This window comes from Patella vulgata, chromosome 6 (genome assembly GCF_932274485.2).
Source record: "Patella vulgata chromosome 6, xgPatVulg1.2, whole genome shotgun sequence".
Lineage (NCBI taxonomy): Eukaryota > Metazoa > Mollusca > Gastropoda > Patellidae > Patella > Patella vulgata.
The window spans coordinates 68691752-68710337 of NC_065884.2; the positions used below are offsets into that span (position 1 = coordinate 68691752).

The 18586-nt window shown below is 40.6% G+C and overlaps 1 long non-coding RNA gene across 1 annotated transcript in view; it reads left to right on the forward strand.

The window, feature by feature from the left end:
• Positions 1–18586, forward strand: part of LOC126824141 (uncharacterized) — a 20911-nt gene continuing 2325 nt past the window's right edge. The window contains exon 1 of the long non-coding RNA XR_007681498.2: positions 1–139. This is a non-coding gene — a long non-coding RNA (uncharacterized LOC126824141). The remainder of the gene's footprint in view (positions 140–18586) is intronic.

The following is an 18586-nucleotide window of genomic DNA, read 5'->3' on the forward strand; positions in this document are numbered from 1 at the left end:
ATTTGTTATTAGGCTCAAGGCATCAATTAAGTAAAATTGTTGTAATTGGTAATTGTGATATATTTCCATCTTGTTCTGCTCGTAATAGTTTTATGCTTATGGGAGCTCAAGTAAATTGTACTATTTTAATATCAGAAAGGTAGGTAAAATACGTAAATTTGTAACTGCAGAGGCCACTAAGTCACTTGTTAATTCTCTGGACACTTCTCGATTAGATAACTTTAATTCACTTTTAGTTGGTTTACCCTTAAGCCTATAGATACACTACAAAAAGTACAGAATACAGTAGCTAGACTTTAACTAAGAAATGCGACCACATAACTCCTGTTGTATATACTTTACACTGGTTGCCTGTTAAATATCGATTTTATTACTTTACTTTTAAATAATTTAGCCCCTGTTTACCTCTCAGATATTTTAGAACTTTATACACCTGGCCGAACATTACGTATATCAGATGAACTATTTTTAAAGCCCAAAACTGTTCAACTAGTCTTTTATGGTCTGCACTCTTTTAGTTATCAAGCACCTGTTTTATGGAATAATCTACCATTTAGTTTAAGATGTTGTACATCTCTATATTCTTTTTAACAAAAATAACTTAAAACACTTTTATTTAATCAGGCTTTTAAGTGACTCTGTATTCAACCGTTAGCATGTCCATAATCTTGTTGTTTATTTATGATTATATTGTCACTTTGTAAAGTGTCCCTGAACATGTTATTTGAATATGCTGTAATAATAAATAATAATAATAATAATAAAATCGGTAGATTGGTTAGCGCACAAAAGATCAGGTCGTAAGAAAACCCGAACTCTAATCCTTGTACTTGTAAAATGTCCCGCATGGCGTATCCTTGGTGATGCTCGATTCACAGTCCGGAACGTCCCGAATTGATAGAATTACAATCAAGCGACGCGGAATTCGGTCCTGTCACAGTTCTGTCAGTTCCGACGACGGAGGTGGTGTGAGTAGAATTGTTACGTAATTAAACACGACGAACAGGTTTCGGCTGCATGGTTGGATGAGATATTTATATATCCAGTCGACGCATGCCCGAAGTACCCATTTTCACTCGATTGTCACTATTTTTGGGATTGAGAGAATTCAATTCCGGAACTTCAATCGAGTACGCCCTGAGTCTTCTTTAGTCTGTCTCTCTAGTTTAATCGACAAAACATTGTGCAAAACAAAGGTACACGACAAAATTTATGAAAGCTTGCAATCGGCGTCTCCTTTAAAAGGTTCAAGGGAGAGTACTCTGATGTTACATTGATTACCAAGTATCGGCTAGCAAGTGGGCTAGATTGGTCAATTTATAACAAAAAGGGGATCAAACCCCTAAAAAAAAACCAGCAAGAAAGGAAATTTGGTGGTTTATGGAATTGTTGGGTATGCTGAATTACATTCTAAATGTCTACCAAACTGGGAATGTCCCGCATTTTGAAGGCAATTGTCAGGTCTTTTAAAACACCAGTCAATTTATGAAAAAAAAGAGGCCAACAATCCCCATACAATTGCAAGTAAATGTTTTTTGACGGTGTCTGGTAACTTTGGTTGTACTGTATGACATGGTAATACCGGAAAGTCCCAAATTTGGAGGAAAAATGCTACGTTTATTAACGTAAAACTTCAGACAAACATTAAGTCGTCAATTTCTAATAGAAACAAATGAAACCGACACCTTTCCTCGAGTTGTCGGAAACAACCTTTCACGTGAAATAGTTTTCATACTTGTCCGATGCTCCCTTGCGCCATTTTCGGGGGTACCCCTACTCTAAACACATACGGCCGAGAACCGACATATTTGAATGAGTATAAAATAGCAAATCATTCTGTCATTTGTAGATACACCCAATGGTGACAAATGGTCACTTGCACCATTTTCAGGTGTACTGTTATATTCTACTATATGCATAAGACCCTCAACTCCTACTCATATCGTTATTAGAATCAGAGTGTCTGGTTAATCTAGTCTATGTTTACTTCCGTGACGAGAGCGGGAAAAGAATGGCCACCGCATGTAGCTTAGTTGTGGCTAAGTGGATAAATGTTATCAACTTTAAGTCTACCCCACAACCTGCGATCGAAAACCTAAATTTACGAATAGGCATAGCTCTGTGCCGCTTCGTCATAATATAGTAAATTTGGTATCTGAACTAATGTTTTTGGGGATCAATATTTCATTTGAAGATATGGTCAGGGGTGTTAACTGGTCTTTACGGGGTATTTCATCACATATATTTTGTATGTAGGCCTATGTGTCTTTTTTTTTTTGTTGGAAGGGGGGGATACCCCTATCCCATAACTTGCTTTCGTGGAAAATGGCTGAAGCGAGACAAGCAAATAGTGTAGCACTATGCAGTGCTATGCGTCGCTAGTTAGATGTGGAAAGTACACGGAAAAACTCCCCACGGCCGACATGTGACGCATACCCGCTTCTGAAACGTATGTAACACTATTTTAGTGAAATGAAATGAAATGGGGTTTAACGTCCTACTGTTCTGCTCCTAACCTGGGCTAATGAAGACGGGCATACGCCATACAGTGTGCTATGAGAGAAATTTTGCCCGGGCAGCGGCACTATCGCCTACTCTTATATCGAATTCCAACTGACAAGGGATCTTTTACGTGCATTCCAATGTATACACGGGACCTCGGTTTTTCGTCTCATCCGAATGACTAGACAGCTGTCCTTGTCAGGCCCTCCGTCCTGCATCACTGACAAGGGGAAACCACGCCGGAAAATCTGGATGAACTTTCTGGATGAACTTTCTCGGCCAATGCAGGGATCGAACACCCGACCTCCAGGCTAGCGAGCCAGCGCCTTACCCACTTAGCCACGTGATCCCCACACTATTTTAGTGGTAACAGAGATCAGTTTAGTAGATATAGGGTTTATTTACATCGGAACAGAATATAACACATCAACATACAAACCAATACAGGAACTAGACTACGACAGGAACACATATAACAATATTAAATCCATCATTCCGCCCCTCTGCCAAGGCAGCGGCTGAACTCGGGCGAGTACATACGCCGGTCTTTCGTCTGCGCCTCTGCTCTGCTACGGTCGTCTGCCTGTCAGCAAACTCCAGTTTATATAGCGTACGATAATTAGAGAAAATGGTTAAGAGTGATCATCATATAGAGTATTGTTTATTTATCAGATTATGGTATCTGCAACTGCACTGCGTATTTCCTTTGAAGTCATTAACGGGTCATGGTATGACGCACTGACCATTAGTACATTCCCTTTGAAGTCCTGCCGAGTGTTGCACACAGATCATGTGCAGCTCGTAAATGACATATTGAATTAATTACATGTTTAATTACAACACAGACAATCGTGACTTAAGAAAAGTGCATACAGAGCTGAAAGGTCAATATCATATATATTATCAAAACAGCTGGGGGTTCAATTTGATAAAAGTTACAGAGTACTTTGTTACACGTATTTGAATAGCCTGGCTAGGACTCACGTTGTGTATATATTTTTTATCTCAGCCGTTATCTACTAGGAATAACAATGCAACAGTTCGTTTCTGCATTTTATGTCAAGCACTGGATACATAGGTTATAGGTATAGATTACAATAAAGTAAAGAAAGAGTCTGCTGATAGAGAGGGAGAAATGGGATTTAACGTCCACTCGACACAATCTGTTTATGTGTCAACCGATCACTCATTCAATTTAATTGCGTGAGATATGACTTCTCTATAATTTGAAACCAATAATTAGTCAAAGCCATAGTTATTATAATGCTAGTAATTTAAAGAGCAAAAACAAAATTAAAATTTTACCACCCTTAATTCGATAGATGTGTAAGGAATCATTTACCAATTTTCTCTACATAGAATGCAGCGTTCTGTCATCTAACTGATTTCCGAGATACATGGGACTGTTTTTGATTAATTGAGGCACTTTTCCTAAAATAAGCGCCAATATCAGTTTTTCTAAGCTATACAAAGTTATAATTTACATTCGATATTGTCCGATGTACTGTTTTACATTCGTAGAACCCATAGAAAAGGCCAAAGTTCAATCTTGTGGCTGCTGCTTTATGTGAAGAATTTCCCGTGCCCCAAAATTGGTAAAGCTTTGAGATGTTATAAGTTAATCTGTGCGCATGTAAGTTATCCATTCAGCAAATGCGCAAGCCCGAGTTTGACTTCCGAGGCGACAAGTCGCCGCACGACAAGTCGAAATAATTGTATTTCGTCGACTTGTCACCTTGTGAATAAGTCGAAGGCGACAAGTCGACAAGTCGACAAAATCAACCCGCCGACACGACAAAATAACCAGACGATCGTCGCCTTCATTTCGTCGACTTGTCGGGTCAATTCTGTCGACTTGTCGACTTGTCGACTTCTTCACAAGGCGACGATTTAGATTCATTTGAATGGCCGCTAACAGCCACCATAATTTTGTATGGGTGAAATCATAAATCTAGCTAGCTAATTTGTATACATGCAAGGTTAACTTGCAATGCATCATCTCGGGTTCTTACAACAGTACAATAACATCTGATAATGTTTCATACTTTGTATGATATTGTTATTGATCAGAGAGAGAGAGAGAGAGAGAGAGAGAGATTTGATTATTTACTTAGATGAACTTCGAAATCATTTCTTTGTCCATTAGTAAGAGATTTGATAATTTACTCCGATGAGCTTCGAAATCGTTTCTTTGTCCATTAATTGTCTGTCTGCAACTTTATCCGGTGTAGTTATGTCTTGTCCACAGGTTTGTCTTGTTGGTTTTGTTTGTGTGTAGTGTTGTCCCCCTGTCCTTGATATTATAATCTGATTTAAACTCCTTGTTTTTGTTGACGTATTTCTGCTCGTTGTCTAGCAGAAGTAAAATTGTAAAAGAATCTACTTGGATTATAATAAACGATACAACGCGATGCAGACCTTGGGATATTTAGATTCATTGAGACGAATTTATGGACCGGGATTCACTTAAGAGGGATTAATGATGAATAGTTGTTGTCCGCGTTCGCGGATTAGTCGAATATCAAAAGAATTAATTTCAAAAGAATTAATCTTTTTTTTCCAGCACGTATCAATGATTGTGTTTGCAATTGATACTGTTCAGAATCGTGACTGTCGAATACATGTAGTATGTATTAATCTTTATGCATATGATTTATTCCCCAGCGAAAACGGAAGTCTTCCTCTAGGATTAGTGATACAATGTACAGTATATGTATTATATTGCGGATACATTACCGAGCTACCTACTGTTTTAACCCTGGGAGCCACGGAGGCTAAGTGAGTAAGACGCCGGTTCGCTAGCCTGGAGGTCGCGTGTTCGATCCCTGCATTGGCCGCGAAAGTTCATCGGGATTTTCCGACGTGGTTTCCCCTTATCAGTGGTGCAGGACGGAGGGCCTGACAAGGAAAAACCGAGGTCCTGTGTGCACATTGGCGTGCACGTAAAAGATCCATGGTGCCGCTGCCCGGGCAAAATTTCCCCTCATGACACACTATATGACGTATGCTTGTCTTCATTAGCCCAGTCATGTATTATTTTGAAATAACCGAGCTACCTTTTGCCTTCTTTTAGCTAGTGTTTAACGTCCGCTTCATCCCGAGTGACATCGCAGATACATTAACTTATTTTATTATGCTTAGCGCAGTCACATGGGTCTTTCCTGTGGAAGCACACCTGTACCTAGAGTAAACTCAGAGGTTGAAAGGCGCCTCTATCTCCAAGCCACATACACTCACACCAGGGATCGAGACAACAACCGCAAGCTAGATATGACCCAAACTCACCCACACCCGTGATAACAGGTCGTATGGATCAGCAGTGGAAAATTAGACCAGTGTCATACAATTAGGAGATAAACACCCCCTGTTTCGCATTTAGAGGGGTGCCTTTGCTTGTTAAACGAAGGCCCTGTAGCTAATTTAAATAAATGTTTAGGTTTGTGATGGGAATTAATTAGTTTATTTTTTTATTGATTTAATATATGCACATTGTCCAACAAAATATTTAAGATATTAAGGAAACCGTGCGTAATTTGAATTTTTCTTAAACTTTCAAAATTGTGTAATAATATTGAGTTATTTAGGCGAATTTGAGTATTGTATTAATATTATGTCGTTCATATTTATAGAAATTACATATTTCATCGACATGATTGATAAGTTGATACATACTTGATTAAAACAGGTAATTTGCTTCAATTCTGGGCGAGAATAACAGGATAAAAAATGGAAAATTACCATGACATCATTAGACTTAAGTAACCAATCATATAATTAATTTCATGAATTTGGGAGGGGGGGGGGCTGAATGGTTAGCGTGCGCGCGCTGTATCATAAAGTCTGTCATTGAGTCGACTGGCGTGGTTTCGAATCCCCGATTGTACGTGACAAGGAGTAGGGTCGCCTGTCCAACCTCGTGGGTTTTCTCCGGGTCCTCCGGTTTCCTCCCACTGCTAAAGACCCCTATGGACAGATGACCCTACTCCTTGCCACGTATGACCGAGGAATCGAAACCACGCTAGTTGACTCAATGACAGATCTTATGATACAGCGCGCACGTGCTAACCATTCGGCCATTTAAAAACGGGTACACCAATTTGCATTAAATATGTATTAAAACACTAACAAATAAAGTAATATAAAAACTCAATAATTTTGTAAATAGTTACATCAATGAATCCCACTCCCACGGAAACATTGGTTCAGTAGTAGGTGTAGAGAGGCCCGCGTTACACGCAAAACAAAACCGATCAGACAAACAAATTAAGAAAAAAAAATCAAAATTCCAACGCTAGATAATCTCTCGGCTTGGATTAAATCGATTTAAAAACAGTTCCATCAATTTGGTTCACGGTAAATCAAGATGGCAATGGGTCTGTTACATAGGGAGCAGCATAGTTCAGTGGAATTTTGAAAGGAATTGAACAATTTCCGAACCGACATTCCTAATAGAGATTCAAATTTCACTATATTGTAGTTTACAGGGAATTCTGATATCGATACAATCACAAATAGAGTCTTTAATGTCTCGAGGTCTCACCCTGTTTTGTTTGTGGAGTGCCTAAATCTGACATATAAACCTGATTAATCCGGCTGGATAATAATTCTAAAATCACGTCAAACCTGAATTAATTTTTTTTTACCAAATACCAAGACCTGGAAAGGGTAGATACCTTTTCAGAAAAGTTCTATCTCACAGATGAATTTCTTGGCTTGCTGACAATTGGAATCGAATAATCTCGTGGATGGATATAGGAGCGTCAGACAATGTTCGATGTTATTCCAACTATCCGGTTGACCCGGATTCCATCCACTCGTCATGGTCACACGCGATCCATCATTCCACATCCATACCCCTTCCACATCCACATCATTGCCTCCCATAAAATATTGAGTTGCTGAAAAAATAACCATGTATGATTCTCACCTCCATGTATGATTAAATAGAAACAAAAATACACACAACAAAACAAAAAAATATGGATCAAACCCATTTGATAATAAAAAAGAGAGAAAAAGAAATGGGTTTTAACGTCCACTCGACACAAACTAGGTCATATATGGTTTAATTTTTTATTTCAATAATTCGCTTGCGCGTAGGGGGTCTTTAGCAGTGGGGGGAAACGGGAGGACCCAGAGGAAACCCACGAGGTTGGACAGACGACCCTACTCCTTGTCACGTACAACCGGGGAATCGAAACCCGCCAGTTGACTCAATGAATGACCGTATAATACAGCGCGCGCATGCTAACCATTCGGCCATTCAACCCCCCATTTGACAATAAAACAACATTACAGATACATGATGTAAGAGATAAATCGGCTTCAAATGTTATATAAATTATTAAATAGACATTTATTCTCACGACAAGGCTATAATCAACTCTCTAGACCATCAGATGGCTGTGAAAGAGAGAGAGAGAGAGAGAGAGAGAGAGAGAGAGATGGGGTTTAACGTCCACTCGACAAAAACTCGGTCATTTTGGGACTAACATATTATACAAGGCTATAATCAACTCTCTAGATCATCCGATGGCCGAGATAAAATTTGGATTGAAACATTGGATCGCCATTTAATAATTTAATTTACAAATGGATAATCTAGACTTATAGTCTCGATTGCCAAATACCGTTGCTACGATAATAAACGATCTACGCCACCTCTTCAAACACTGATAACTGTGTTCAGAAAAAAAGTGATTTGAATGAAATTTTCAATATGTTTATTTTTCATGAAATGAAATGAAATGAAATAGGGTTTAACGTCCTACTGTTCTGCTCCTGTACTGGCCTAATGAAGACGGGCATACGCCATACAGTGTGCTATGAGGGAAATTTTGCCCGGGCAGCGGCGCTATCGCCTACTCTTATATCGAATTCCAACTGCCAAGGGATCTTTTACGTGCATTTCAATGTATAAACGGGACGTCGGTTTTTCGTCTCATGCGAAGGACTAGACAGCTGTCCTTGTCAGGCCCTCCGTTTTGCACCACTGACAAGGGGAAACCACGTCGTGTTTATTGAAAGCGTCGTGAAACACGTGTGTGGTCGACGATATTATTCCGATCACGTGCAACGATTGTAGCGGATACTGTCCTGAGCCTCCCGTGTTACTCTTGCGGTTCTTCATTAAAAAGCCGGAAATGATAACATTGTGAACTACATGTGTGTTGTCGACGCAGGCTACGATTCAGACCCCTTGCTTTCAGGTAACAATGGATCCTACAACCGTCCACTATTTATCCTACTGGTGATCACCTTGCACTCTACGTGTTTTGGCACGTAGTGTTTGATAGCTCGCAGTTCAGTCGCAAGAAACCGGGTGAAACTTTTGTATGTGTAGGACCAAAAGGCTCTACGGCTATTCTGTGATCTTCTACGGTACCGAACACACGCAACTCACGCAAGTACGTCTTACGCACAGGTTTGCTAAACTTTCCCCGTAGACCACCTATAGTGGCACGTATGGCGCATTGTGAACCAGGCATTAGCTGAAATACATGAATCAATTACAGCAATAACAAGAACTTATTTTCTATTACCCACCGATCAAGTTCATATCTGGAAGTCGCAATTTCTTCATACCAAATTCCCATGTCCGCATTATAATCAACCTTCCGCCTTCTTGTTCACACGTGGTTTTGGCTGTTGACCAATAATAATTTGTGGTGTATTCTTTCCAACAAAATCCATCTTTTAAGAAAGTAATGTAAGCTTGGTTGGTACATTTCTCTGTAATATAAAAACTCCATCAAATTCGATAGTCACGTGGTTTAACGCGCGTACCTTATATCAACAGATCTGGCATTGAGTCACGTGGCGTGGTTTCGATTCCTCGCTTGTATGTGACACGGATTAGTGTGACCTGTCTTTCCATCTTAGTATTTAATTAATCGAGATCCCAAATTGACCAGAATAGTAAATGTTTAAAATTTAAAAAAAAAACCAAAACGGGTAGTCGAGTGGTTTGGGGGGGGGTGGGGGGAGGTCACGTGGCTTAGTGGGTTAGACGCTGGCTCGCTAGCCTGGAGGTCGGGTGTTCCATCCCTGCAATGGCCGAGAAAGTTCATCCAGATTTTCCGGCGTGGTTCCCCCTTATCAGTGATGCAGGACGGAGGGCCTGACAAGGACAGCTGTCTAGTCCTTCGGATGAGACGAAAAACCGAGGTCACGTGTATGCATTGGAATGCACGTAAAAGATCCCTTGGCAGTTGGAATTCGATATAAGAGTAGGCGATAGTGCCACTGCCCCGGCCAAATTTCCCTCATAGCACACTGTATGGCGTATGCCCGTCTTCATTAGCCCAGCATAGGAACAGAACAGTAGGACGTTAAACCTCATTTCATTTCATTTCGAGTGGTTTAATACGCGCGCTTTAGATCATAAGGTCTGCCACTGAGTCAAGTGGTGTAGTTTCGCTCCCAAGCTTGGGCCTAACAATGAGTAGGATCGCCTTCCCAACCTCTTGGGTTTTATTCGGGTCCGCCGGTTCCTTTCTACTGCTAAAGACCATTACGGGAAGCGAATTATTGAAAATAAAAATTGTTAGTCCCGAAATGACCTAGTTTGAGTCTCTTTATATGACGATTATTTTGGCCGCTACTTTGAAATTTATTTTTAAATTCAGCGATATCCAAATATAAAATATATAGTAAAAGTCATACCAAATACATCAGATTAAATTCATCAGCTTCGTTGAAATCAGGCTAACTTTTGTAAAATATGTCATTTCTGTGGACATTATCCCCGCTATTGACATCGATACCACTAAGAGACTCAACATGGTGGAACTGGATATCGCTAGATTAAAGTCGAGATCAAGATTTGGTCCAACCGTAGAAATGTTAGGGACAGCTACTAAAGTAAGATCCTCTCGTTCCGTCGTTTGTTCGGTTTAAGTATTGTTTAATGGTCGAGAGCGAGACATTAAGTAATATATTGTAACAACAAGGGGGTCGTAGGCCCGAGCGTTTTAACAATATATTACGCAATGTCTTAAGCTCGACACCATTAAACGACTTAAAATACAGATACGTCACACGTGCTTTTACAGTGAAATATGTTACGCGAGTCCAATATGTCACTAGTATAAATAATGTACATTGGAAAGTTGCCGGTATGATTATTTGAAATAATGGTACGCCAACATGTAACCTGATACATTGATAAAGATATTCTTAATATACTCTTCAATGAAAGAAACTCATAACAGATTTTTCATCATTTTTTAATTTGAGAGAGAGAGAGAGAGAGAGATGGGGTTTAACGTCCACTCGACACAAACTAGGTCATTTCGGGGCTAACGTATGGTTTAATTTTATTTCAATATTCTTTAGCAGTGGGAGGAAACCGGAGGACCCGGAGAAAACCCACGAGGTTGGACATCACGTCAGTTGACTCAAAGACAGACCTTATGATACAGCGTGCACGTACTAACCATTCGGCCATCCAACCCTCCTTTTTAATTTGAAGGGGATCGTTGTTTCCATAAATCGTACTGTCAGTATGTAAGGATAAAAGAAATTCATTTTTGGTTTTAAATGTAGGGTCACTAATTGTAACTGGATCAACTTTTTGTCGAAATTTGTTTTCGTTTGACACACGAGTTTACAACTTTGCACGTTTTTCGCATGAAACCCGAATCTAAGGTCTTTTAAAGGATCAATACCACTCTTGTTGTAACTGAATAATATGTCCAATCTTTATTCTGGTCAACAAATTGTACTATTTTACAATATTCCAATTAATTGATGATACAAATTTCATCTTAACACACCTAATTTAAAAAAATTTAAAAACTCAACTAAATGATTTCAAAAGCCTGACGTAAAGCTTTTCAAATGTGACTTGGATTTAAAAATATTTTTGAAACCTGTTACACAATCACAGATTATCTGATGTTAAAGACGCTTCCTGCCAACTTGACACCTGTTCGTTATCGACATGCCTGGAGTTCTTGGTCTATGTGATTATGTAATGATTATGTAAACGTTAACTTGCTGGCATGTTTTATTTAAACTTTCTTTGTCTGATTAGCATGTATCGAATGTTAAACTTGATATGATACATTAGCCAGATGCCTAATAAGATCCTTTGTTTGGAAGGGTTTATAAACCCAGATTAAGAAACAAATCGACAGACAGGTTCGGCCAGGACAGGCCACGCAGGTCTGGAGTTAAGACCGGACAACGGCCATGTAATGTAAGAGTTGGGAGGTTCAACAAGTGACCGCCGATGCTCAGGAATACCAAGAGTGACCACACCAGCTTAGAATTGTCACATCCGGTTGCGTCATTTGCAAGAACGGATCACCACAGCGGCCTCTACTGCAGCAACAATTCCTGGACGGCGTAGGATCTCAGACAAGACAGTTCGTAACCGCCTACGTGAAGCCGGGTTAGAGCTGTTGTTTTGACACGCCGACACCGTCAAATCCGACTTAAATGGGTTCAGACACACATGGGTATGGCCACAGCAACGCTGGACAACAGTTTGGTTCAGCGACGAGTTGCGGTTCCTGTTGCAACGAGGCGATGATTTAAAATATAACAATTTTATGATTTGAATTATAGATATTTTAGATACATATAAATACGTAATTAATTGTTTTAGCTGTATCTATTGCCTTATATTATTTTAATGTTTTATCTGTAGTATCTCGGAGATGACCTGGCTAAGTGGGTAAGACGCTGGCTCGCTAGCCTGGAGGTCGGGTGTTCGATCCCTGCATTGGCCGAGAAAGTTCATCCAGATTTTCCGGAGTAGTTACCTCTTGTCAGTGATGCAGGACAGAGGGCCTGACAAGGACAGCGGTCTAGTCGTTCGGATGGGACGAAAAACCGAGGTCCCGTGTATATATTGGAATGCACGAAAAAGATCCCCTGGCAGTTGGAATTCGATATAAGAGTAGGCGATAGTGCCGCTGTCCGGGCAAAATTTCCCTCATAGCACACTGTATGACGTATGCCCGTCTTCATTAGCCCAGTATAGGAGCAGAACAGTAGGACGTTAAACCCCACTTCATTTTAGCGTCTCAACCACCTAGCCACCGTGGCTCCCGAAAAAGCCATTGAAACAATGAATTGTACAAGACAGAGTCACTTACTTAAAACCCTCAACCAGGGGCGGGCTCGCCATATGGACACTGTCCAGTGAACTGGGACCGAGAGCTAGGTATTAAAGAAAAATGTGTCGCCAGAGCAGGTGAAGGATGCCATGGCCGGTTTTAAGACTCAGTCCGCTATTGTCCCCGCACTCATAACAATCCCTTTACTGACCCTGGCGACCGAAAATAAGACAACTTGTCTGCGATACCACCTTCGGTAGAAGCGGACGTTAAACACTAAGAACAACAAGCCCTGCTACCAGAAATTAATAATATATAAAATTATAACCAACATGCTTACCTATGAGTCCTGTGTTTATATGAAGAGAAGCTACTTGTATAGCACCAATTGATTCTGTAGTTGAAGAATTTAGAAAGTAACACTCGTCTTGGTGCTTCTTGAAAATTGCACAATTTGAGCTCTGGGAACAGATGCTAGCACATTCCAAAATACCGCTTACATGTAAAACGGCCGTGAAATTTATCAGCTTCGTTGAAGTCAGGCTAACTTTAGTAAAATACGTCATTTCTGTGGACATTATCACCGCTATGGACATCGATACCACTAAGAGACTCAACATGGTGGAACTGGATATCGCTAGATTAAAGTCGAGATCAAGATTTAGTCCAACCGTAGAAATGTTAGGGACAGCTACTAAAGTAATACCCGTTCGTTCCTTCGTTTGTTCGGCTTAACGGTTGATAAGGGACTTGGTATCGAAATCACCAATCTCTATTAGAAATGAAATTAAATGGGGTTTAACACCCTACTGTTCGGCTCCTACTGGGATAATGATGACGAGCATACGACATATGTGCTATGAAGGAAATGATGTCCAGACAACGGCGCTGTAGCCCTCTTATATCGTCCTGACAGTTATAAAAGACGAATCCGGTGCCGCTACGAAACAAAGATCAACAACACTTTTGATGTGTTTATATTTATTTATTTGCGTGAATATTAGTTGACGTGGAAAATCATAAAATCGATAAAATACACAAGGCTATCGATTCACGCCACGATCTATTTCCAATTTTAAGCTGCTTTTTCGTGATCGATTATGGAATTAATCGAAGGTTAATGCACGGTGTGTGTGTGTGGGGGGGGGGGGGGTAGTTGTTTGTTTGTTTTTTGTTTTTTTTTTTATTTTTTGGGGGGCGGGGGGGGGGGGGGGGGTGTTCTAGATTGAGGAGGAATTGGTCATCCAATCCAAGAGTGACTTTTAAATTATTTTTTTTAAATTTGAAGTTAACCTTCGTGTACGAGCTGCCTTATTTATTTGAATGAATCCTTTTTTTCATCTGTCTTTACATATTGCAAATGTCATCCTTTGTCACGTGCGTGCGTATCGCTACCCACCCCACCCCTGCACACCACTGTTTAACACGCACACGCACGCACCTACACTCACCTTCTCTCCTTACTCGATGACCTTATGCTAATTTAGATGTTTAGAATTTGTTTAAAAACCTCTACAGGGATCACAGTGGGTAAGAAGCTGGTTCGCTAGCCTGGAGGTCGAGTGTTCGATCCCTGCATTGGCCGAGAAAGTTCCTGCGTGGTGCCCCCTTGTCAGTGATGCAGGACGAAGGGCCTGAAAAGGTCAGCTGTGTAGTCGTTCGGATGGGACGAAAAACCGAGGTCCCGTGTACACATTGGCGTGCACGTAAAAGATCCATTGACAGTTGGAATTCGATATAAGAGTAGGCCGTAGTGCCGCTGTCCGGGCAAAATTTCCCCCATAGCACACACTGTATGGCGTATGCCCGTCTTCATTAGCCCAGTCAGAGCAGAACAGTAGGACGTTAAACCCCATTTCATTTCATTTCTTAAAACCTTTGCATTAATTTCAATTAATTTCAGAATCTACACGAAAAAACTGAGTGGAACTTGCAGTTAGCTCGTATTATGATTATACAACTTTATGTATTTTATCGATTTTATTATTGTCAATTAACATTCAATGAGAAAAAAAACAACCAAAAACAGCAAAAATATATCACAAACTGAATTAAAGTAGCTAAGTCTCTAACCCAATATCATCCCAAATCTTCAACATTGAAAACACGATTTATTTGTCAAATTAAATCAACATTCATGTTGTGATGTTACATGAAAAAGATGTGCTTTTGATATCCGATATTTAAGACAAAATCGTGTACCATAATGCGCTTCGGCCCCAGTTGTATCAAGAGACTCGAGGGACGAGGCTAGGCACATTGCACCAAATCAAACGGCGTATGTAGACTGGAATAACCAGACGCTAGACATTTTCACTCGCTTGAGACTACTGGCTTATTTCGCCGAACATAACTGATTTGAAATTTGAGTAAAAAAGGAATCCATTGAATGTAAATCAGTTTATATACATTCATATTACAGTATTATATGCGCTGCGACCCACTTTTGTCAATTTCTAGGTCCCAAATATTAGCGATTTAGCCCCTTTAAATACAATCATTACTTGGCACTTTTTCTCACAATACGAGAGCCTGAAAAACTACGAAAGCAAATACGTGTGATAAAAGCAATTTAACGTAGCTGGCGGCGTTTGTTAATATTAACGTTTTGAGGAATGATTTGAGAGTTTTTATTTATTTATTGTACGTCGGGACTAATTAGTTGTTGGAGTCAACAATGGTCAATGCTAACAATATAGAAACATAGCCAATCGTTATCAGATGATGTGATGCAGTATAAGCCCCCCGTCACACCAAACTAGCCCTCACTGCGTTCTGAAAATTGTTGGCAAACGGGTTCCAACTGTGTTCGAAAGACGTTTACGTAGTAACAACTATTTACGATCTGTTTAAGAACTTTATGGACAGGCTCTGGGTAGCGTGGAGGGGAAGGTGCTATTAAACTTTGGCCCCGTTCAAAATTTTCCCCGTCTTGCAATAAGACGGAGTGACAAAGTACTTAAAACGTACTAAGAATGGACTTTCTGAACTATGAATTGCCGTACTTCTATTCTACTGGGGATGTGTTACGACATGACGTGATCGAGCATCAATTTTAGGCCTCACGTTTGTCTGTTATAGAGTACTTCATTTGTCTTGAGCCATTCCACCATGCCGTCCTCATGCTCGGGGGACCAGTGTGTACTTCGTCGGGGTCCAGGGACTGGCTCAAGGTGCTCAACAACGTGGGCTTGATGTGGCTGGCCCTCAGACGAGCTAGATTTTGGGGATTTCCAGGCAGTATTAGTGACTGTTTTCCCACGGGCAGTCCTTCTGACACTTCTCTTTTGAGGCACAATGAAACACAAGAGACAACTTGAAGCGTTGAAAGGGAATGAGGAATGGCAAGGGCGCGCTGGGTTTTATAGACCCCGAGTTAGGATATGATCGCACACGCAATGCGAGCTCGTTCGAACGCACTAAGAACGAGATGAGGGCGAGTTACCAACTGGTTAGAACTATTTAGAACCAGTTGTGGACGTATGGGGAACGAGGTAGAACTAGTTACAAATGGGTTTCAATTGACTACGGACGAAAATGGCAAATCAGAAATTGCTATGAACGGACTGTGGGCGGGGTAGAGCCGTGATGAACGTATTGAGGACTGTTAATGGACTCCGACGTGGTTTCCCCTTGTCAGTGGTACAGGGCGGAAGGCCTGACAAAGACAGCTGTCTAGTCGAAAAACCGAGGTCCCGTGTATACATTGGCGTGCACGTAAAAGATCTCTTGGCAGTTTGAATTCGATATAAGAGTAGACCATAGTGCCGCTGCCCGGGCAAAATTTCTCTCATAGCGCACTGTATGGCGTATACTCGTCTTTATTAGCCCAGTTCGGAGAGATATAGAACTGGGGCTTAATGTCCACTCTACACAAACTAGGTCATTTCCTTTCCGCGTAGGGGTCTTTAGCAACCGGAGGAAACATGGGGACCCGGAGAAAACTTACGTGGTAGGACAGGCGACCATACTCCTTGTCACGAACAGCCAGTTGACTCAATGACAGAACTTATGATACAACGCGCACTTGCTAACCATTCGGCCACCCAACCCCCCGAACTTGTTTGAGCTTGTTTGGTGTGATCGGAGCTTTAGAGTGAGGAGGTATGATATACCAATTAACATTAAACACAGTCTTGAATTCGTGTCTAGAATATTTCTTTCGTAAAGATTTTTAACCCGTGATTTGGATGTGTTTTTAATAGCCGTACACCAACCGTCTTCTATGAGATTTTTTGATTCAGATTTTACATTAGTACCCGACTCTAAAATTACTACTTACTGCTCAATGTTGAAATCTTTTTTTTATTATCTTTGTTTCGTAGCGATATCCAGTCCCTTATTAACCGTTAAGCCGAATAAACGAAGAACGAAGTAATATTACTTTAGTAGCTGTCCCTAACATTTCTAAGGTTGGACCAAATCTTGATCTCGCCTTTAATCTAGCGATATCCAGTTCCACCATGTTGAGTCTCTTAGTGGTATCGATGTCCATAGCGGTGATAATGTCCACAGAAATGACATATTTTACAAAAGTTAGTCTGACTTCCATGAAACAGATGAATTACACGGACGTTTTACATGTAAGCGGTATTTTGGAATGTGCTAGCATCTGTTCCCAGAGCTCAAATTGTGACATTTTCTCGAAGCACCAAGGCGAGTGTTACTTTCTAAATTCTTCAACTACAGAATCAATTGGTGCTACACAAGTAGCTTCTCTCCATTTAAACACTGGACTCATAGGTTAGCAAGTTGGTTATAATTTTAAACACTGGACTCAGTGCAGGTGAACGGACTAGCGGCCCGGATATTAAAACCGACCATGGTATCCTTCATCTACTATGTCGGCTCATTATATATATTCAGTCGTTATTGTTCGGTAGTATTTGTATCCAGCCCAGCGACCAGTTTGTTACCTGGCGGCCCCAGTCCTCTAGACATTGCCGTATGACGAGTCGTTCCCTGGGTGAGTGTGGACAGTTCCTCGCGGCTATAGTCATCCAAGTAACTTAAAGTCTTGTGCAATTGATTGTTTCAATGGCATTTATTAAAGATACATTATGGGAGATTCGATAACGAGTTGGGAGTTCTCACTATAATAGTTAAAAACTAGATAATGTAAAAGCAATTTGCTGAAAATTTCATTCAAATTGAACAACTGTGAACCGAGAACTAAGCGATTGAAATTTCCGCCTAGCCTCGATCATCATTAGTAAAGTCAGTAAGATAAACAGCATAGTCTCGATTATCCATTTAATCTTTAAATCGTGAAGGAAAGTTATGCAGTAAATCGGCTCATAATCCACTAAAGATCGCAGGCTAGCGATGCCATCGAGAGTTGATTATGGTCTGGATAAGATAATTAATGTCCAAGTAATAATTTAAATAACATTTCAAGCCTAAAGAAACACCTGCGTTAGATAGATTTAGCTTGCATTATGTATGTTTAATTGAACTGTGTTACTGAGCGATGTTTGGAAAAATTCCCCTCATAGCACACTGTATGGCGTATGCCCGTCTTCATGAGCCCAGCATAGGAGCAGAACAGTAGGACGTTAAACCCCATTTCATTTCATTTCCAATTGCAAGGCATAACCTCCTCATATAGTTGTAGGAGGGTATGTTCACCTTTTCAAGAATATCTATTTGTGCTACTCATTCGCTTTCGCCAGAGAAAGGAGGAAAAAGGGTTTAATGTCCAATCGACACAAACTAGGTCATTTCGGGAATAACATGGTTCAATTTTATTTCTATAATTCGCTTGCGCGTAGGGGTCTTTAGCAATGGGGGAAACCGGAGAACCCGGAGAAAACCCACGAGGTTGGACAGGCATGAGTAGACAGATTATAAAACATTAGTATTCATGAGTTGAAACTAGGTCATTTCGGGAATAACATGGTTCAATTTTATTTCTATAATTCGCTTGCGCGTAGGGGTCTTTAGCAATGGGGGAAACCGGAGAACCCGGAGAAAACCCACGAGGTTGGACAGGCATGAGTAGACAGATTATAAAACAT